The sequence below is a fragment of the Mercenaria mercenaria genome, chromosome 11 (assembly GCF_021730395.1).
Source record: "Mercenaria mercenaria strain notata chromosome 11, MADL_Memer_1, whole genome shotgun sequence".
NCBI lineage: Eukaryota > Metazoa > Mollusca > Bivalvia > Venerida > Veneridae > Mercenaria > Mercenaria mercenaria.
This window is the reverse complement of record NC_069371.1, coordinates 26,742,136-26,766,569: the sequence shown is the minus strand read 5'-3', so window position 1 is coordinate 26,766,569 and position 24,434 is coordinate 26,742,136.

Genomic DNA, 24,434 nt, shown 5'->3' with positions numbered 1-24,434 from the left:
TCATGGAATTACACTAGTTTACACACTAGGTTTACACACTAGTGTATCATTGAAGGTTCCATGTGCACCGCCATATGAACACATCTGCGGATGTCTCTAATTTTTTCTGTGTACTTGTAGCATGTGTAAATGTTGAGTTCTGCTCAACCCTGGGCTAGAGGATTCGGACGGTAGCATCCATTTCCACTACCGTCCATGAACAGGCTCAATCGAACCGAGCCTGCAGCATTTTCGTTTTTGTCGTGTTGAGCAACCTGTGAAGTTTCCACTTATCTATTTTCTATATGTATGGTGTGTTCTGGCCTACGGTAACAAGACAATAATTTACAGGAAGGACTACCCATAAATATTATGGAAAATACCAAAAACCTAAGTGTAGAGGCTGAGAGTCGTTTGCACATTTCCATTCGAAGTGTCTGTCTCAATTGTACAAGTACTCAATTTGTCTTGCAGTTCCACAAAACTCGTTTTCCTGATATATGTTTGTCACATTTTGACGTTTTGAATTGACATGCAATCTCGATCTACAAATTATTTGTTTATCTGTAAAGTTTTACTTGAAATATTCATTGCATGTGATTATGATTGCATGTTCAAACAGAAAACAATTATTTCAATGCCACAGACTGTTACAGATAAATTTATCGTACAGGAAAGAAAGACTGTTGCTCGTTGGAATAACGTTGATGCATATTATTTCAATTTAAGGTAGTTCTGCACCTCCGGTTCGGAATATTTTCTACAATGTAGAATTTGTTTATACCCTGATTTTTCAAAACTTCAGAATATACTCAGAAAATTCAACAAATAAAAAAGATAGGGTCGTGTGCTTGATTTTAGCTAGACTGATTTGAAAAATTTGGATCTCACGCATTTTTTCATAAAGGGAGTCTATGGGAGAATCATAACTTTCATAACATTTTCTCCGAATAGAATTTTTTCTACAATGTAGATTTTAATGAAACTTCTCACAGTCGTAAATAAACATACGGTCTAAAATATGGTAAAATAAAATGTATAAGTCCGTGTGCTTATTTTTGAGATATTTGACCATGCTTAAAGTGAACTGCATATATCAAGCTATTTTTTAGACATTATTTTGAAAACGTGTCAGATGTTTTACTATCATATTTTAACTTTAGAAAGATAGTGACAGTGTCATTGTGAAAAATTTACTCACGAGTTGCCATTAATTCATAAAATGATTTTCATATCCGTACGTTGAATCCAGACTTTATTCTTCCTTTTCCGGATAAATGACGTTACGCCATCCCTTCCGGTTTATCAAACGTGCAGAACTACCTTAACACATATTGGGATGATAACGTCATGCTTCAGAATAAAAATAAACTGCTATGCATTGAATATAATACTATCCATAAAGCACATTCAGTTGGTTCAAATAGGTCAAGTATTTATAACATTTATATAGCATTTAGAAAATAATTGTGAGAATGTAACTTTTTAATATTAAAGGAAGTTGTTTTGTATATAAAGCCATTAATGAATTACTGTACTTTTTATTCACCTCCACCCCTAATCTTCGCACCATGTGTGTGATACAGATTTTAATCCAATTAATTTTTAAGTCCAGCATAGTATATTTGGTTGTTATAAATCACTATTGTTAATATTTAGATTTCAATCATTCGTGCATGCGGTATGATTTATAAGTTGAATATGTCCGCAATTTTTGTTATGAATGTTTGTGCATGAATTTTAGTACTTTTACAGGGAATGCTTAAATGACAGATTTATATTGCTATAGATTACTGTTTTGTTAACTTTGATTGCATTGATGTTATCCGAAAGCGAGTATGTAATTGGCAAACTTCAGGAATATTCTCGAACGCTCTGAGTAACTATTTGTTTGCATTAAACGCGCAATGCTGGAAAATGCTGGGAGGCTATATTTTCGTCTCTAGTTTGGTTTATCGGAGACAGTTGTATCAGTTCCCATTTTTGAATTAATTCTTTGTATATGCCCTTACCTCTTGAAGTCCGAATAGCAGCACAGTTTAATTCTATATTAGGCCTCACCAAATTTGTTCATCGGATTTGCCGCTCGTATATTTTCAGAAACACACACAATTTTTTGTTTGTTTTTGGCATGCGCTCGCCCCATTGAAAAAAATCAAGCCAAATGTTTTTGGTGCGCTACTTTCTACGGACGTAAAGTTTACAAATGCTTAAAATTCCAGTCCCAGATAGTTCTTAAATGGACTTTAATCACAATAAATATATACTACGCACACATCGTCTACAATATATCATAATATTTATATTTAGTTGCATTAAAGTTATTTCCCCTTAATGCAGTTATGCCATTTTCTTCAAATGTTTACCGAATTATCTTGCTACAGTATCGGATTTATTTCATTGAAAATTGGATGTAAAACATACTAATTTATTTGATAACATCAATCTACATTATTTTGGCAAGGGTATTGATGCATGTCACTTTTCTGTTTTCTGTTTTTCTAGTCCAAATAAACAGCATTTGTATACGATAGTGGGTGGGATAAGAAATTTACATTATGAGTTGTGTTCAGACCAGTTTAGATTTTCAAATTTTCCAGTCCTCGAGTAGAATAATATTAATGCACGTTAATCTCCATTTCAGATCTTAATTGAGACTTTGTTTCAACAAATTTTATCTGTTAAGAAAGTTTAAAATTAAAACAAGATGCTGTCCGTAATTAAGACAGCATGCTCGACTTTTCTAAGTGCTGGACTCTGAATTAGAGCTTTGCCAGTAAAAGGGGCATAGCAGTCAAAAGCTTTGAAAGTAACAGACCTGTTGGACGCTATATTAAACTTAAACAAAAATATTCTACGTTAAAAAGGGGCAAAACACTATCAAAATTGAATCAGAGTTATTGTTATAGGGATTGTTTCTTCTGGTGTAGACTTTGATAGTAAATAACTGTTTTAAGTTTCAAGTCAAAAGCTTTTATAGTAATAGAGATATTTGACTTTATCAAAAACTTCGAAAAGTCGAGCGAAAAATGCTACATTTTCATAGCAGTAAATATTCAAGTCATATATCTATGTCATGATTATGGTTTACGGTTATGCATTATTGTATATTACATATTTTCTAACAGCATTTTCAAAAGCATACATTATTTGATTACACTGTAATGTTTTTACCATTTTTCACAAAATCGCTTTGTTGTGCGTCTGCAGGTCAATTTTTCTCAATCACTGGTGAATTATTTTTAATGTAAAATCGCTTTACATTCTATTTTAAGGTTTTTATAAGTCAATCGAGACAAATATATTTCTTCGCTTTTCGCTCGCTCCTGATTTTCTCAAAAACTGAAAAAAAGTCTGAACTATTTTTTTCGCTCTGCGCCAATTTTTTTCAGAAAAAAATCCGATGAACAACTTTTCAATTTGGTGTGGCATTATCTAATGTTTACTTTGGCTTCACCTGTTTACACTGACAACGCGCTCTTTGTTTCAAGGAGTTTGATTAGTCCCCAGCATTCCAGCAGCCCTTCTAGCAATGCGTCACTGATAAAAAGACGCACGTTCCAGCTATCTGGATCAGTTGTAACAATAACAATAACACACTGATACGTTCTTTAAGACCGATCTCCAAATTTGCTTTACTATACTATCGCTATATTCTAGAATCATGAACATATGGTATAAAATCTGATTTTAGTAGAACTTTAATAAAAACTAAAAATCTGAAAGTAATTCTATGAAACTTCTTTATGCAAAGAATACGTTAACGTTAAATTAAATAACATATAAAACTCTGTTTCGTTTAATGTTATCTTTAGAGTGTAAGACCAGCTCCTCCACTATAGCCCATGTGCCATTAAAGGTGTTGTTAAGAAATAGTATACTTATGGCATTTACAACAAACCATTTATATAAACGGTTTTTCGTAATCCGTGCTCTTAGTCACCAACAACATTCTCACCACTGGCTCAACTCAACTCGCTCACCGGATCAGATCAACTGAAACAACTATTCAAGAAGACTGACACAGCAATGATGCGATTTACTCAGCGAATATAATGACTGATCGCGCAGATTAAGTATCTCTAGGCGTTAGTGGAACATCCAGTTACCTCGGTGCTTGCAATACGCATACATTTTAGGCGACATTTTTTCTCTGTAAAATCCACACAATGTTGACACTTTACAAACTTCTTGACATATATTTTAAGCAAGGTATCCTGACAAAAATACCAAACATACTCTGAGAAGGGAGTTAACCATTGCAACGCTTTTGAAAAAGAAATGGGAAAAACAATCTTCTTGGGCCTGTTTTAATATCTAAAATTTATTTTCACCCACTTTATCATTTTCAGCAACTCCGTTTACAAATGTTTTGGTAATGAACACTTTCACCGAAACCGTTGGCGAGTGATTTAAACATTTAACATGGCAGCGTTTGTTCCCAGTGTATCTTTGAGGTAGGCAGTGCGAACCAATAAACATATACATGCACTCTCTTGAAGCTAAAGCCATCCTATAAAAAGTAAGAGGGATTATTTATGGAACAAAAAATAATAATTGAAGCACAATCAGTACAATCCTTATACACGTAAAATACTAGACATAATATCTAACAGGCAAAGCCACAGTCCAAAATGAAAGCCTCCCTAAAACGCAACCCACAGCACGCGGACGTGCACAAGAGCTAAAAAACAATGACACATATCAAACAGGGAATGCCACGCACCAAAAACGCAGCCTCCCAAAAACGAAACCCACAGCACGCAGACGCGCACACCACAAACACACACACACACACACACACACACACACGCGCGCACACACACAAAGCCAACACATTAGGACAAAACGAACAAACAAAGGAACACAGTGGGGCACCGCCTTGGAACGGTCAGTGGCAAAAACACCACTGGGGAGCTTAAACCGGTTTATGGTGCGCACCTAACCTCACTCTTACCCCCACCATGTTCCAAAAACACGGGACAGTGTAAATAAAAGTAATCCCCTCCAGGTGAATCTCGAACACACGTAATGGAAACAAAAGGGCATGGCATGTAAAACACAAAAATGCTCGTGTATAAATATATAAAAAGCGAACCTTTAGAACCAAAAACGTATGTACTCAATGCCTTTTCAGAAGACAGAGCAACAAGAGAAACACCCTTAAGGGCCCGACGAAACAGGCCAGAAGACAGATATCAAAACCGTTCAGTCCTAGTAGGATTTAAAAACTGCTCATCATAGAGTCCTCCCCCTCTTCCGTCAGACACAATCAGCACACATAGACAAACCCATGCACTGTCAAAAACAAAGCAAGCAAACACGAGGACAATATGAACAAATAAAGGAACACGGTGGGGTACTCTTACATTGAATATGTTCCAAGGCCAAAGGATATATAAAAAAGTTATTCCCACTATGTTAATCCCTAACACACGCAATAAGTTTGTAAGTTCAAATTATCTATCGGTTTTACGATGAAAATAAATTTGCATAGATTTTGAAGCGTTTGGCTCTTGAAGAAATTCCATTTTGAATATTTTTCTTAACAAGAAATATCTTTAAAAAAGATGATCGGCGAATTGTTATAAGATTAAGAAGTTTAATGAGGTTTTCGTATCATTTGTGTTATTCTATCATCTATCTAACATTTTTCAAATAGAAAAACTAAACACCACAATTAAAATGGTTCTCTTTTAATTTTTCATAAAGGTTTCGTAGGGGTGCAATTTTGTTTCGTTTATCCTACGACGAATAATTACAGCAGTGGTCAGGAAGACACTACCTTAATCGATTGGCTAATCACACCCTTATAAATGTGATACGCAGTTTCTGTAAATTGATATATGTTTGTATTTGAACAGGTTTTTATTATATTTATTAAACTTACTTGTCATTTTTAGATATATCAATATTCTTCTAAATATACTGAGCGAAACGTCGCTTTAAAACTATAAACAGCGTCATTAAGGACAACACTTCGTCTGTCATTTCACTTAGCATTGCACTTTCAGCAGAGTGAGAAAATGACATCCTCGTCCAGTCAGGCAGTGTTGCATAAATCTTTCATTTTGATAAATTATCTATAATGTGTTATCAAGTAGTCTGATTTGCAAATAAGTCACGTGGCATGGGTCACTCCAGGTCACGAATTCGCCTAGACGACACTCGCAGAAAAACAATGCCACATACTTTCATAAAAAGCGACACCTGTAGTCATACACATGTTTGTTGTGAATAAATGACAGTTACTTATTTCAGGCGTTTAGAGTTAACAACAAGGAATGATTTTACATTTGCATTTGAAAATTCCAAATACAATAAACCGTCTGGTAATTCACATATGAATATCTTTATCACATTTTGGCATTTGAAATTCACATATCGCCTTATATTGCAAAGAACATTCAGTATTTGTTGTCATATTGTTTGATAGAAAATGATTTAAGAATACACTAAATAATGTTATTTCCTTAACGTGTCATATGGCGGTCGCGAAACGTCTCTCTGTACTTGGATTTAGTGTTGCTATATTTTCTGTTCATTCGAGATCATTCAATTCTGTGTTATAGAATTCAAGTGAAGTCGTTGTTGGGAATGGTGGCGTTAGGGGTGTTGACATTTTCATAACGTCTTATACACAGACTTAGTGAAAACGAGTCTGCTATTAATATGCTTGGTTCCATTATATGCTACCAATGAATCTGCTCATATAACTATTTTTTACATACCACGGTTTCCATTTTAAAAATTATCTAAATGTAATTGCCATTTTTGTTGCGCTTTTAGCAGTTTTTAAAACATGACATTTTCTTCACAATTTTCTCAGAAAAAAAAATTACTGCCTTATTTCTTATTATCATCATTGTTGCCTAACTTGTTAACTGGTTATTTCTACCCGGATGCTTGTTTCTCAGAAATGTAATGGTCATTAATTTGATTTCAGTAATGCCTTGGATTTGTTCGAAAATGAACGATCATTTACACTTACTATTAAGGATTCTAAAACATTACATTCCTTCGACGGCCCTGCCAAAGGTAGCTCTTTAAAATTTTCCCTTATCAATCTGATTAAAATCATCTCTAACTTATTAATCCTTCGCATTGGATATTATTGAGACTCACGTTTACCAATCAGAGCCTTGCTTTCAACATTTTGAAAGGGAAAGTAGAAGTTTAGAAAAATCTATATCTAAATCGATACGGGTTTATAATTCTAATAAGAAAGCTTATAGAAACACATGAGAATTAGTTGTTTTTCTATTTTTCCATTCAAAATTGAATGCATTTGTAAGGGGTACCGGACGTAAACTGCCTTAATCATGAAGCTTTATATTTAACAATAGGTAAGTACGTGTCAAGTACGCAGGAAAATATTTATTGCGGCGGCGACCCGGGTTCGATTCCCGACTCGGGAGTGATTTGTTTTTAATTTCAAATTTTTTAAAGATATTTTAGAACAAAATTTCATGTTTGTATGTTTATAATATGACGAAACGTTTATTATAAAAAAATGATTTTAGCCAAAATCTGAGTCCAGTCCCCTTCAGCCAAACGCTTGTTGAAACGAGTCTTCTGATTGGTTCAAATATAAATAGCTTTGTGGAAATAAAAATAGCAATACTGGAAATCCGAGTATATTTAGAACAAGAGTGCCAGAATGTCACAATATACGCCCGTCACAGCAAATTTCTTTACATTAGCACCTGTATTTGCAAATGGAATTTTAATTTTCTAGTTGTTTACAATGTATTTTTTTATTTAGAAATTAATGTAATTCTTTTATTTTTCTAAGTCCACAAAAAAAATCATTACCAGGTCAAGATACCTTAAAATACACCCAAAATTTGAAAGTAACATCAATGTTGTACCACAGAAAAGTGGTCTTGGTTTTTCCCTACGGTCAATTATAAAAAATTACAATGTAAGTTATTTATAGTAACAACTAAGGGAAGTTAATCTTTAAAGAGAAAAAAAAAAATCCCCCCCCCTCAAAAAAAAATTCTAAGTCCACAAAAAAATCCTTACCAGGTAGAGATAGCACAAAATACACTTCAGAATTGGATGTAACATGCATGTTGTACTACAGAAAAGTGGTCTCGATTTTTCCCTACGACTTGTAATGAAAAAGTTAGAATATAAGCTATTTATAGTAACAGCAAAGGGAAGTAATTCAAAAGAAGGGACCAGTGCATGACACTCCGTCTCAAGATGGTGTACAATTGTGCTAAGTTACATCAAAATCCCTCCATGCATGAAGTAGAAATGCACCGGACAAGTCATTCTTGTATCTGACCTTTGGCCTGTAAGTGTGACCTTGACCTTAGACCTAGGGACCTGGTTCCTGCGCATGACACTCTGTCTCATGATGGTGAACAATAGTGCCAAGTTGTATCAAAATCCCTCAATGCATGAAGAAGAAATGCTCCGTACAAAGTTTTCATTCTTGTATCTTTGACCTCTAAGTGTGACCTTGACCTTACCCCTAGGGACCTGGTTCTTGCGCATGACACTCCGTCTCATGATGGTGAACAATTGTGCCAAGCTACATCAAAGTCCTTTCATGCATGAAGAAGATATGCTCCGGACAAAGTTTTCATTTTTGTATCCTTTGACCTCTAACTGTGACCTTGACCTTAGACCTAGGGACCTGGTTCTTGCGCATGACACTCTCTCTCATTATGGTGAACAACTGTGCCAAGCTACATCAAAATCCTTCCATGCATGAAGAAGATATGCTCCGGACAAAGTCATTCTTGAATTTTTCATTCTTGTATCCTTTGGCCTCTAAGTGTGACCTTGACCTTAGACCTAGGGACCTGGTTTTTGCGCATGACACTCCGTCTCATGATGATGAACAATTGTGCCAACTTTCTTCAAAATCCTTCCATGCATAAAGAAGATATGCTCCGGACAAAGTCATTCTTGAATTTGACATTTGACCTCTAAGTGTGAACTTGACCTTAGACCTAGGGACCTGGTTCTTGCGCATGACACTCCGTCTCATGATGGTGAACAACTGTGCCAAGTTTCAACAAAATCCCTTCATGCATGTAGAAGATATGCTCCGGACAAGGTCTGTGGACGCCGCCCGCCCGCCAGGGGCGTTCCCATAATACGTCCCGTTTTTCAAACGGGCGTATAAAACTGAATTTGAATGGGTTGTCATCCGATCTAACTTTAAGGAAGATCTGGAACTTTAGTCAGATTGGTTCCCTTACCTGTTTAGATATTGTTGACAGTCCACGTTGAGGTAACGGTTCCTCGTAGGAAGTGTTTAATTTTATTTTATTCATATTATTTACAGTAACTGTAAATTCTAACAATTTGACTCGCTTGCCTATCAGACATAAATGTTGCAGAACTTGTTTACAGATTTGCAGTCTGCATTGTCGGTTAATGTTTACTTTGCATTTTATTTTTTTGAAACGAAAATATCTCTATGTTTAAGTGCATGTCTGAATTGACCGTTAATAGACTTTGCTCTGCACAAGTGAGGCTGACTGATTCTAAATATCTTACCAAGAGTGATTCTATAAACATTATATTTTTTTCACGGTAGATTTGTTCTTCGTTTATCCGACAGACTGTCTCGACATTTATAAGAAAAATCTTCTGTTCTGCGCGGGAGGAGGATACTGAAGTATGTTTGCCTAAGTCATCTATTTAATTATAGTGTCTGTATGTAATCGATCATGTTTTACTATAGTATACATATCAATCGAATAGAGCACGCTCAGGGGTATAGTAAGGTTAATACTTGGATATATCTCAAACCAAGGATAGAACCTTCTTATAACCCAAATTAAACCAACCTGGTTTGTTTATTTTCGTTCTTTTGCGACGATTTGTATTTTATTATATTAACCAATTCTTGGGAACATAAATGTTTACCGTTAGAGTGACGTCATATATCCTTGATGTCCCAATAAAATGAAATCAAGTGTTAATGGTTGATTTACGGAGAAGTACATAGACAGCTCTATTTAAAATGTGTTCGCATTACATTAATTGTATGTCTGCCTTACTAAGAAAATGTAAGAGAAAGCTTGCCACCTTCAGCAAAATATTACTTTTATTCCACTATATTTTAGAAGAACTCTTTTGGTGTGCAACCGCACAGATTAAGTCAATAAAACAATGCTATTTAAGGAGTTTTTTTTTTAGAAAGAAAGCTTCTTTCTGTAGAAGAATAGTGTTTAATTCTAGGTGTTCACTAACTTATTGTTCAGTTGTTAATTCATCTATGATGCATGACAGGATTATAATAATTCTATGGTATCTTGAATAAACAAGAAGAAAAGAAAAACAATGTGTTGAGCAATTTATCAATTTAAGAATGTAGTATACATTATTCATAGTTGTCATACCGCCTCGGTAGCCTAGTGGTAGAGCGTCCGCTTTGAGTGCGGGAGGTCGTGGGTTCAATCCCCGGTCGCGTCATACCAAAGACGTAAAAAATGGTACTAATAGCTTCCTCGTTTGGCGCTCAGCATTAAGAGTCCTAGTGCTAGGACTGGTCAGCCCGGTGTCAGTATAATGTGACTGGGTGGGGTATCATGCCACGTGTATACGGCGTGATATTCCAGTGAGGCAGCACTATAAAGTTGGGCATTGTGCTCACTGCTACAAGTAGGCACCGTCGTTTATATGACTGAAAAATTGTTGAAAAAGACGTTACACCCGAACACACACACACACACACACACACACACACACACACACACACACACAGTTATCCTATCTGACGACATATACATGAATGTACAGACTGGGTAATACTTCCAGAAGAACGAGATATCTGAACCAGCATATGCTGCTTTTAGCAAACGAATTTGACTACCTTAATAAATTGACTAACAATAAGTTAAGAAAGACGCGAATTTACGAGAAAATTTTCTACATCAATTGTTATTGATGTGCATGTATATGAAACCATTTAGGCTTTTCATGCAGTCTACTAATTGTCAGTTCTTTCAACTTTATTACATTATTTTTCAAGCTGTATTTCCAGTATTTTAATGTTTAATAACTTGGCTTAAGAATGGAATAAAAAAAGAAAATAATGTTCTCAATACAGTGAACGATAAGAATTTACGAATTAATAAAGTTTTCATAAAAGAAGCAATTTTACATGCATCCCATTTTTTTCTCTTTAACATAGAGAAATGTGTGCTGCATGATTATTCAGAAGTAACCTTTTACAATTAATCGGAAAAATACAAAATTTAAAAGGGATTGGTTATTTATGGTTTATTTCATGCCGTTAGTTTATTTACATTAAAAATAAATCAGTAACCGTCATGTAATGTTACGCTCAAGTTTAAACGTAGACATATATTTCCGAAAAAAAAAAACATTTTCATGTATTATGTCTTTTACACATGCCTTTTTATAAATGATTAAATGTGAGTCTCTTTAATATGATGGTAAAAAAGCGTCGTATTTTAAAGGACGTTTATGGACACGTATACTAGGTCATCGCGTCTAATCTTATGAAAGTGAAACCCACTTAATATATAGTATGTTTAGAAAGAAATACTTAATATTTCGACATGCGATCATTAACCTTAGCACGGAGGCTGAAAGTCGTCTGCACACTTCCATTCAAGTTACAAATATAACAAATCACCTCAGTTCCCATAAAACCCGGTTCCTTAGTATGTTGCTTACATACATGACGTTTGGAAATGACATGCAGTCTCGATTTGCAAATTATTTGTAAAACTGTTAATTTAGCTTGAAATGTTCATGCTATATGAATGTGATTACATGATCACATTTAAAAACAAATATTTCAGTTCGATACTGATAAATACATTTTACAAGTTGCACAGGATAAAAAGACGGTTGTTGGTTGGCATAACGTCAATGCGTACGTTAACATAATTTGAGTTGTTTCATAACATCAGGCTTCAGAACAAAAACAGATATGCTTTGAATAGTAACCTCAACCACATTTATTTATTTCAAATAGAACCAACTTCTTAAATTGAAATTATTTAGTTAATATGTGTGAGAACTTAGATTTTCAATCTTTAATGAAGTTCTATTATACCCAAAGCTGATAATAAATTTCAACACAAAATTTCCATAAAGAGCTAATTCTGCACTATAGATTTTAATGCACACTCCTCACATGTTATGACGTTATGCTATTATTTCCTGTATTTTTTTTTGACTGCCCCCTTTGCAGTTGCTTTTATAAAACTCATTGTAGTCAATTACCATCAGTTCAATTTAGAGTCTCATTTTTGAGCTAATTTCAGTGTTTTTTTTTTACTGAAATGTCAAAAATGATCCAAACTTTATCTGTGCTTTTTGACATGACAAGGTAAGTTGCAGACATTTAAAAGGGGGTATGGTGCGTGCTGCAGCCATATGAAAGTTTATCAACTTTTCCATGAAATAAAGAAGGACAGCCACTTTGGGTGATCTAGAATTAAAGAAAGACTTGTCTTCTAATATTTTCCTGTTTGAAAGTTGTATAGTATATAATTTTTATGTTATCTTTCCACTGCTTGCAAGAAAATTGTACGAATGCTACCAGACGGTCGTCATCTTAACAAGTGATGAAGCGGGGGCAGGTCAGTTTATATATAGTTCATATACTATTCAAAGGATCCACATTGGCATATGTTAACAAGCTGATACACTGAACGGGTTATTTCAATAGATCTGTACATACGGACGTTCTATATCATGCATTCATGTACATGAAATTACAAAACAAAATACATAAACATTGATTATGAAGACTATAGGGAATAATCTTAATACTTTTCAAAAACTGTTAATAGCTTATTTTAACAGATTTTATCAACTATAACAACAGCAGCTTTAAGTGCTGTGTGGCGGCTGTAAACCGTTTCAACGTACTTGGACTTTGCTGGTTCTTTGGGATCATAAAGAACATTCATTTGCACTATAAATTAGTATAATACACAATATATTCCGCTTAAGCCGATGCTAGGGGACGTTAGACGTGTTACACATTTCATTACGTTTCATTAGGTGACACAATCAAACAGTCTGTTTTTATGTTACTTACGGGGTGCTTTCTATGCTTCCAAACAATCTTATCACAGGTTTTGTTTCTCTTTGGTTTAAAACCATGGAATGCATCCACATAAAAAGTTATTAGTGTACAATTGTAATAGATACCATATATATATATATATGTTAACGATAACTAGCTTTTATCAAGAACTAAAATCAAAGAAATGTGTACGACCAACACGCATGCACGAACGCAAGCAAAGGTATACGCCTAACAAAACACACGAACAAATGAACTAAATGAACGAGAAATATAGTAAGCATGGACATCTTTTGATTACAGAGTTACTTTTTAAAAACTTTAATCAAAATTGTATTATCTTTAAAATTGATAACATTGCCGATAATCATTACATGTGTATGGACAAGAAAAATATAACAGAAAATCATTAAATGTGTTTGACATAAACTTAAAAGAAGATATTAAACAGCTGCATAATACGAATTCGTGAAAGAAAATAAAATTGCCACGTCATTATATATGACGTTACTCCATGTTTTTAAACCTTACTTCTATCTGACAGTCAAAGCACAGCCGGGGCCTCCCTGGCTGGGTGGTTAAGGTAGATGACTTCAAATCACTTGCCACTCATCGATCTGGGTTCGAGCCTCGCTCGGAGCATTGAATTGTTCATGTGAGGAACCCATCCGGAAGGTCGGTTGTTCTACCCAGGTGCCCGCCCGTGATAAAATAATGCACGTGGGGCGCCTGGGGAAGTCGCCATATAACTAATTGTGTCGGTGTGACTTGAAACCCAACTAAAACACCCCACTAAAAAACTCCAAGAACAGCAAATATTTGGTATGCAAATCTCAAATTTTATTTATGAATAAAGTAAATATTGTACACCACAAGTATGAATTTTACTAGGGTATCGTTTGTTTTTCGTTTTTTTTTTATAAATAATATTAGTCTCATTTATTCTGGACATCTCTTGTGATTGAAATTTTTTGTTGTAAATTCCTGCGTAAATTTTTCAGTTCATTCAGTAGTTGAAATCTCGGGTTTCCTTCCCATACTGCTTGAACGCCAGTTTCATGGAACATAGAATTATGCTTTTCCGTCCGTTATTTCTTCAACACTTTTATGTCCGGCTATAACACTGCCTTCCATCAATAAATATTGTTCATGTTTCCCGTTGTGAGAGAACGTAGCATGCGCAAATCACAGGCAACTAATTCAAAAAACCACATGGAGCTCAACATTCGAAAGTGTTTTTTATATAGTGTCTGGACGGTAACTCAGTCAACCATCATAGTATTTAAAACTACCTGACACAAATGTACCCCATAATAAAACAATGTGCCATGGGCAACTTCCAGTCCCTAACTTAGCAGACAATGTCATTTTTTTAAGTTAAAGGTTAATTTAGTATAAGCAGGGTCTATTTCGAGTCCGGTCGAAAACTCTGCCATATGTCAAGGGGTTATAATACTATATAGCAAGCATTTTTTCAATAATGAGACGGAGTTATGCGAAACACCACTAAATAATACATTGGTCAATATCACAGTTAGAGGTCTAATGTCAACACTTTTGTTCCAGATCTCTGCATTACACAGCCATCAACGAAGGGGTTTTGATACTACTTGATAAAACTGTTTCAGCTAATATGTCAAATGAATCCAGTTAGAAAGTCGTGTATTTTCTTCCGAAATACCTTCCTTTAATATGAGGAAGTATTTCGTCCAGTTGTTAAATATGTTCCAGTCCATTTAAAAATGAAATGTTATTAAAACATTTAACATGTATAGTTAAAGGCAGTTCACATTTTCACATTTTCCGACAATATACAAGTGTATATCTAACTAATTTTCATTGAATCGTATTGTATATATAATTGCAAAGTATTGTATAAACATCAAAAACAACATTTACCAGTTTAATAAGTTTGTTACAGTTGAGATGATTAGTCACATGTAGGAAAATCTGTATTGCATAGTGATACTTCATTCACTTTCCAATTCCACAACAAATCCACAGATCCATTTTAATGAAAATAACTGCTTATTTGAATAATATTCATTGACTTTACAACAGTATGTTATTTTCTGTTACACAATAGAATTGCTCTATAGTAGGACGATGCCATATATCAGAATTCTGTTTCCGAAAGCCTGTAATCTGTTCAATGAATATGTGCCATCAATTTAATCGGTCTTCGCTCCGAACGTACTTTCATATATCCTTTAGACACAAACTTACTAAAAGGTGTTGTATGAATTATGGCTATATTTAATTTCATAAGTATACATTGGAAACCCTAGTCGGGAAATGCAAATTTTGATATTACCCTAAACAGGCAAAACGCTTTGTTTTAAACTTGGAATATATTTGTTTAAAGACGTTTTCATTTGTCAGACTATAAATGCTGGGCAAGGCCGTGTTCACACGGTGACGCCAAAATATAACTGGGCAATACATAACTACGGAAGCCTGAAAGCACAAAAACGCTGTCAAATACGTTATAGGTGACCAAAAGTATACTATAAAATGTATTTTGTGTGTCACATTTTATGAAGGCTGCGTCACTATCCCATAAACTGTCAAAGTTATGCATTTGAAGCCACAAATTCACGCACATACGAAGACATTTGTTCTCTGAAAAATCCATGAAATGTTGGTAATGAGAAAATAACCAGTGGAACAGACTTCTAGACATTTCTAGACATGAGTTTTGCGAGGCATCTTAATAGATTACAGAAAAACATTATGTAGAAGGGAATAAGTAATGATTTAAGGAATAAAATGAATTTGAGGCACATTTAGTACAATCCTTATACATGTACGTTTATGCAATCAAACTCGATGCAGATTTTACGATGAAAATCAAAACTTTGATATCGAAACGGTTTGCATTTGTAGAAGTTCCGTTTCAATTTTTCTTAACTCAGTGGTTTATATTTTCATAGAACCGTTTCTATTTTTCTTAACTCAGTGGTTTATATTTTCATAGAACAACATAGTTACACGTATGTTTGTAGGAAATTAGTGATTCTTACTGAGTTTTAGCATTAACAAGTTTACAACAAGGGATGATATTCTCGAAAAAGCAGTCTTTAGAATTTTCACAAAACATCGTCCGCTTCAATTTGCATTTAAATGTGTCTGAGAATTCAAATTACAGTAAACTGTCTTGTAATCCCCATTATCATCTCTTTAACATATTTTGGGCATTTGAAATTCACATACGGCCTTATGTACGCTGGTTATTGCAAATTAGGTGTATAATTACCAATTTGTGCGAACGTGTTTACATCTTTATAACTATGTATTTACATTTTAAATACGTATTATCTAAGTCGAGTAGACTGTTACTGGTAACAAATTACGTTCTGATTGCATGCAAAAATGGTTATTACTAAGGAATGTCCGATAAATATTGATTTATACAAGTGTCTGTTAAACTGCTTCGCTTCTCTCTTTAATAGTGTCTGACTGGTGAGGTGTTGGATACTATGATATGCAGTTCTTAAAACCCTACTCTGATTAAACCGCTTTGATATATCTTTTCATTCACGTTTGTCCGTATCCTTAAAGGTCTCTTCATTATGAAAAAGAATATAGTATATACTTTGATGGTTCTAAAGATTTGCTTTCTGTTTGACTTAAATGTGTATTTGTGCGCGTACCACTGCATGGGATATGATTACTTAAACTTTACTGTAGAACATAGAGAGATAGTTTGTGCTCAATAAAATTAACCGAATTGAACTCCTCATTGGTGACTTTGCCGATGTTCGTTCTAAGGCGGAGCCCCTTATGTACTCCTTTGTTTTATCCACGTTGCTGGTATGTATTGTCCGTAAGTATTGACCTGGCACTCATGAATATTCCGTATGTTTCCGTAAATTAATTTACGGTGTCCGGACCTAAATAACGATATAACTATTGAAAAACCAATAATATACTTCCTTGTAATCAGTATGTCGCATGTGCAGATATTGCTGTGCGGACAAAGCGTTCAGCAACCAATCTCACCAATCTTAGGGTTATGGGTTCGAGTTATCTGTCTGACCATTTTTTTTCTTCTATTTCATCTGTAAAAACTTAATAGATGGGACAATTGTCATATTTATCATGATTTGTTGTTAATTTATTGACAGAAATACTCTACTATTGAACATTCTTCTACGTACATGTCAGTAAACCGTTCTACAAAATATCGACTAAAATCTTCAGGACTTGGCAAGTGTCATTAAATGGACAATTCAAGGAACTGGCGTCACTAAAATGATATGTAAGAATAAAAGTATTATCGACACAATTACATTACATTGGATTAAAAAAGTGGTCTAAACTGAATTAGAACTCATGGTAACGTGCGTAGAAAGAGGGAGAGCTTACCACTACGCTACCGTTCCACTAGTTAAATGTATCGGTTATTTTAATTAATGTAGATGTCTCCAGGGTACAAACATCGCGTAAAATAACGAAAACGTCCGAAAATATTGGCGAAGATTAATGAGTGCCAGGTCAATACTTACGGACAATATAACATTTTCTTTTCATCTTAGTGTAAATATGTACCGTATTCAGGAATATGTACATGTACAATACAATATTTAAAAAGATCCATTGGAAGCAAAGAATGCAACCAAGAAGATGAAGAATAATAGCAGACTCGGTTTGATTGAGTCTATTCATGAGAGGTTATGAAACGTGCAACTAATGTACAAATGTACAAACCTACAGACATACTGCTATGGTATGTTTATGGATATGTATAGACACACTACTATGGTGTATTCAGGAATATATATCATGTACAAATCTTCAGACACATTACTATGGTGCGTTTATGAAAATGTATCATGAATAAATCTGTAGACGCATTGTTATGGTGTGTTCAGGAATATGTATCATGTACAGATCTACAGACACACTGCTATGGTGTGTTCATGAATATGTATAGACACACTGCTAGGGTGCCTTTGGGAATATATATCATGTACAAATCTACAGACACACTGCTATGGTGTGTTCATGAATATGTATAGACACACTGCTATGGTGCCTTTGGGAATATATATCATGTACAAATCTACAGACACACTGCTATGGTGTGTTCATGAATATGTATAGACACACTGCTATGGTGCCTTTGGGAATATATATCATGTACAAATCTGCAGACACACTGCTGCTGTGTGTCCAAGAATATGTGATATGTATAAATATATACACACGCACTGCTTTGGTGCTTTTGGGAATATGCATCATGTACAAATCTACAGACACAGTGCTATGGTGTGTTCATGAATATGTATAGACACACTGCTGTGGTGCCTTTGGGAATATATATCATGTACAAATCTACAGACACACTGCTGCTGTGTGTCCAAGAAAATGTGATATGTATAAATATATACACATGCACTGCTTTGGTGCTTTTGGGAATATGCATCATGTACAAATCTACAGATACACTGCTATGGCGTGTTCAGGAATATGAATCGTGCATAAATCTACTGACACACAGCTATCATGTGTTCAGGAATGCATCATGTACAAATCTGTAGGCACACTGATATACTGTGTGTAGCTCTACAAATTCACAGATAAATTGTTATTGTTTAGGACACTTTATTTGATTGTTCGTTTTTCAATAAGAAAACACATATTGTATTCAATACTATGACATCCGTTGTAATAAAATGCGTAAAACATGATTTTAAAGTAAATGACATTTACATGTTAAAAGATCACCATTTCAAATGTTTGACAGAAGAACATTTTTATTTCTAATAAGCATTAGCCCACAGGCAGATCTTCCTTGAAAACATTTTCACTATCATTATGTAGGAAAAGATAGAAGTCAATATCTCGTCAGCTCCGTCTTATACTCCAACAAGCATATAACAAACACTAAAGAGTACGTACATCAATTTATATTGGACATATATCAGTGTCTAGAAAAGAAAACCGTACTTATATCATCAGACAGCTTATTGTTATAAATGCAGTCTTCCTACATATTGCACGCAATATAACCATATATATAACCACTATAATATCATATAAGACTATGCCAGTTGCCTGTGGAACACTCAGGCATGGCATTTTCAATGAAGATGTTGGCTGGTATATAACACGAATCTTAGGATTTCTTTAAGTATAAACTATATAAGGGGCTGTAATTTACTTGTTGCAGAATCATTTGAAGTGACAATGTGACACTGTAAGCCTGTTGCTAAAAGTGAAATTAAATGATTTGATTTGATTTGATTTGTTGCGATTAACGTCGCACCGACACAATTATAGATCATATGGCGATCCCAGGTGCCACTCCGGGCATAATTTCATCACGGGCGGGCACCTTGGTAAAACACCCGATTTTCTGAAAGCCAGCTGGATGGCTTTCTCACATGAAGAATTCAATGCTCCGAGTGAGGCTCAACCCGCATAGGTGAGAGGCAAGTGATTTAAAGTCAGTTACCTTAACAACTCGGCCACGGAGGACCCGGTGAAACTAAAACAAAAACAGTAAATTTAAGGACAAAATCCCAGTTTCACAATACACAAATGAATTATCAGCATAAAGGTTATAAATATTTTTTTTTAATTATATACACAGTTGACACTGCTAAAATTTCTAATTTCGCCTCGGTAATTTGTCCTGATTTTGATAAAAAAACAAAAAAAAAAAAAAAACAAGGAAAAATATCAAACAGAGAAAGCCTGATCCAAAAGGCTAATAGAGCTCCTACTATGTCGGGTCATGAATCCTGTATGAAAATATTCATGTGATACATATTTCGTACAATAACCAATGCATTAGTTTACTGAAATAGCAGAAAGTACCCGTGGGCACGTGAGTCCTCAGAAATTCAGTATTTGTTTTAATTTTGTTTACTTAAGTGCCATAAGGCGGTCTCCCCACACTTGGATTCAGAGGTATTATATTTCCTGGTCCTTTGAGATCGTTCAATACCTGTGCAATAGAATTCCACTTGAACCGAAGCTAGCGGTCGTGAGGGGTTTTGAATATTGATAAAGAGAGTCAGTCAAACTGAGTCTGGTATAATTTCTCTTTGTTGAATTAAATGCTTCCAAAGGATCGTTTTTTAGATCGTGTAATTATGTTTTATATTCGATGGTTTACCTTTGGCTTATCAAACCGAGCCTGCAACATTTTCGTTTTTGTTGTGTTGAGCGACCTGTGGAATTTCCACTTTTTCTATTTTAACCACTTATTTCTTTTTCCAGTGCTTTTAGCAATCTTAAATACATAACATTTGATTTACAGCTTTCTAAACGTTCTACCATAGGAAATGTTTTACATCAAGACTATATTTCTCATTCATGCTATCTTCTCAATGATATGTGTAGTTGTTTGACTTGTAAACTAGTTATTTCCACTCGGATATTTATTTCTCAGGAATTTATAGGTCATTAATAGCATTTCAGTTATGTCTTGGATTTTATCGAAAATAACTGATCGTTTAAACTAATTATTAGTCACCGTCTATTTGAAAAAGGATTTTGCTCATAGAAAATATTCTCTAAACAATGAAGATTTAAAACTTTGTAGAAAAACATTTCTATTATAAATTACAAGGTTAAATCACGAGGTATTCATTTTTTCACTAAAAACGTTTCAAAGTAAAACATATATCTAGTCAGTCATGTATTTAATTTCAAAAACTGTAGCTTTGTTTCGAGACTTGAAATATTATCAGAAACATCTTTCCCGTCACAACAAATTTAGGTTCAGGGTGAGCTATTAGTATAGGTGGATGGTCCGTCGTCCACGTCCACATTTTCACTGAAACTACTAGTCAGAATAACACCACATTTGGACTGTAGCATCTTGGTGAGGTCATCTATCAAGGTTTTTCAAATGGGGACACTTTGCCCCATGTAGGGACCTCTAGAGTCAAAAGTAGAAATATCTTTAAACCACTTCTTCTCATGAACGGCTTGAAGGATTTTCATCAAACTTAGTCTGTAGCATTATCATAAGGTCATCTCCAAATTTTGTTTAAATGGGGGCACTTGGCTAGAGCTAAATTTAGAAATACCTTTAAACGACTTCTTCTCTTCTCAAAAACCGGTTGAAGGATTTTCATCAAACTTGGTCTGTAATATCATTATAAGGTCTTCTCCTTTTGTAGGGCCGCTAGAACCAAAATTAGAAATACCTTTAAACCACCTCTTCTCATGAACCAGTTGAAGGATCTTCTTCAAAGTTAGTCTATAGCATCATTATAAGGTCTTCTACCAATTTTGTTCAAATGGGTGCACTTGGCTCCTTTTAGGGGCCACTAGTCTAAGAAATGAAATTAGAAATGCCTTTAAAAGACTTTTACTCATGAACCACTCACTGGATCCTCATCAAATTTGATATATAGCATCATTATAAAGTCCTCTCTCAAATTTGTCCAAAGAGGGCACTTTGCCCCTTTTAGGGGCTGCTTGAGCCAAAATCAGAAATACCTTTAAACGACTTCTTCTCATGAACCGGTGGACGGATCGTCTTCAAAGTTGCGTTGTGGCATTATTATAAGGTTCTCTTCTAATTTTGTTCAAATAGGGTCACTTGGCCCCTTTGAGGGACTACTTTATCTAAAAATAGAAATGTCTTAAGATGACTTCTTCTCATGAACCGCTTGATGGATCTTCATCAAACTCAGTCTGTAGGCTCATTGTAAGGTCTTCTCCCATATTTTTACAAATAAGGGCAGTCGGTCCTTTTTAGGGGCCGCTAGAACTAAAAACAGAAATCCCTTCATAAGACTTGTTCTCATGAACTGCTTCATGGATCTTCATCAAACTTCATTGGTAGCATTATTATAAGGCCCTTTACCAAAGTTTTCAATTGGGGAAACTTGGCCCCTTTTAGCAGCTGCTAGAGCTAAAACTAGAAATAACTTTAAACAACTTCTTCTAATGAATAGCTATATGGATTTTCATCAGACTTGGTATGTAAAATCATTACAAGTTCCTCTCTCAAATTTGTTCAAAGGCAGCAGCTGGCCCCTTTATAGGGGTTGCTAGGACTAAAAGTAAAATACATTTTAATGACTACTCACTCAATGGATCTTCAACAAACCTGGTCTGTAGCATTTATATAAGGTCCTCTCATTAATTTGTTCAGTCTGGGGTGTTTGGCCCTTTAAAGGTTCAGATGGCTAAGGTCCTCTTCAGATGAGTGACTTAGGCCCATTTTGGGTCTTTTGCCCTTTGCTTTCTCTTTGAAAATCTGATACAACTGTTACTATTTTCAATCAGTTTAAAGACTTCTAATATAGTTATATATTATATTCAAAATTTAAGGTTGTACTACCATGTGGATACCTTCTCGATAAATGCAAATGACAAAAATATTAGCGAAAAACCTTCTTTGTTTTATATAAACGGGTACATCTATAGATATCATTTTCAGTACTTTAGAGCATTTATCTGGAAGAAAGCTCTAAACTGACTTGTAAAATATAGATGTGACAGTTATCTTTGATCACTGAATTTAAATAAAAGTTCAAATCCAAAAAATCAGACCGATTGATATCCTGAATTCCATACTTTTACTATCTATTGATTATTGATAAACAATATATGCCTTATTTTACGTTTATGTACTAATATACCTTGATAATGTGGCAGTTGAGTCCAATAGGTCATGGGGTGTTCAAAAATAATTCGTCATAAAATTACCTTGGGGCTATACTGAAAAGTAATTCTTAGTTACCTTTATTGGAAAATAAACAGTGTCGATTTTATCGAGGTCAACTGCCACATTATCAAAGTTTATTAATATTAACATCGAAATGTTTATAATTGAAACACACATGCCAATCACAACATTATAGAGTTACAAATAATTGTGAGTTATGTCAGGTGAAGTTTATTACTTTATGAAACTTTTAAAAATGATAAGCAGTGCTCAACCCGGGGCTAGAGGGCGTGGACGGTAGCTTGCATACCCGCTACCGTTCATGAACAGGCTCAATCAAACTGTTGGGCGCCCTGTTGTTTTCCACTTCTTTTATTTTATTTGCAAAAACCTTGTTTGTATTCATTTATGCTATATTTAGAAAGTATATTAATATATATAGACATACATTTTGAAAAATATTTAGAAGGTATATTAATATATATAGACATACATTTTGAATATGTCCTTAAAATCTCTAAATAAATAAAAGTTTTTTTTTGCACGAAAGAAAGCTATTTGTCACTGAAGGGAATAAAGTTTAGGTGTATGCTCGTTGAAGACAAAATATCGTTTAATAGTGCTTTAAATGTGAAGAAAGGTTATTTTTGCAAAACTTCAAATATAATAAAATGAAAGTCACTTCAGGTTAAATGTGCTTTTACATTTACTCTGATAATTTAAAGTCATGAATTGAAATAAAGTTACAGTTTTGACAAAATAAAGAGGTAATATGTAACAAAGTTAATACAACCTGATAGTAGAAGAACAATCGATCATTTTTAGTGCTAATGAAACCCACGAAATTAGGAATTTTATTCTAGCTTTGGCAAAATGTACACAACTTTGAACTTTGAACATCCCTCGTGTATCCTCATAACATCATATGGAAACATCAGTTTGAAGGCTTGAGAGCCTGAGACGGCTTTGCAAATATCATGCAGGGCAAAGCACAGAAATAAAGGTTAACATCATTTGACCTCATACAATTTGTCTGAAATTTGTGTGATAATTCTGTCCAATTTACCAAGAAAAGCAAATTATGTCTATTGCTAGATTATGATTTATCTACAAAACACTATCGGCAAATTTATTAGTACCGCCACGGTTCCATCAACCACTTAAAGTAAAACACCCCTGGGACATATGTATCTATATTGAACGACCAGCTAGTGAATAGTCAAAACTGTTCACGAGCATATTACTTGACTGCTTATGTAAATGGTTGGTCGACAGTTTGTGCTGTTGTCCGGTCGATAGTTTAACAATAGTTTTTGCTGGGCTAAATTAAATATCTGATATCGCTGTTTTGACGATTAACCGGCAAGCATTCTGTTTGACTGAGGTCTGAAGGACACATAGTTTTGACTATTGACCGGCAATTCAGTAAGGCTTTTTACATGACCCCAGAAAGGTACGTTTACGAGATTTGACTTCAGCTAAATACTACTAAACCTGTATCTATAACTACTGAACGTTTGCTGAATATGAAAGGTTTGGTGAGCTGAAGGAAATCATTTTTCTTTTTAAAAAATTGCTTTAGAAATATCTAAGTGGAAAATGAATACCAACTAAAATATGTATCTTTTAAATATAAAAATTTCACTAGTTTGCAGTCATTTTTCCAGCAATCTTTAGCTCTATTTGTTTCGGACGACTTGTAAATTATGTTCGTATCATTCAATTAATGTCTCTTTTACTGAAAGGGGGTGGGGGTCCCCAGTTATGTGACCATGCTAT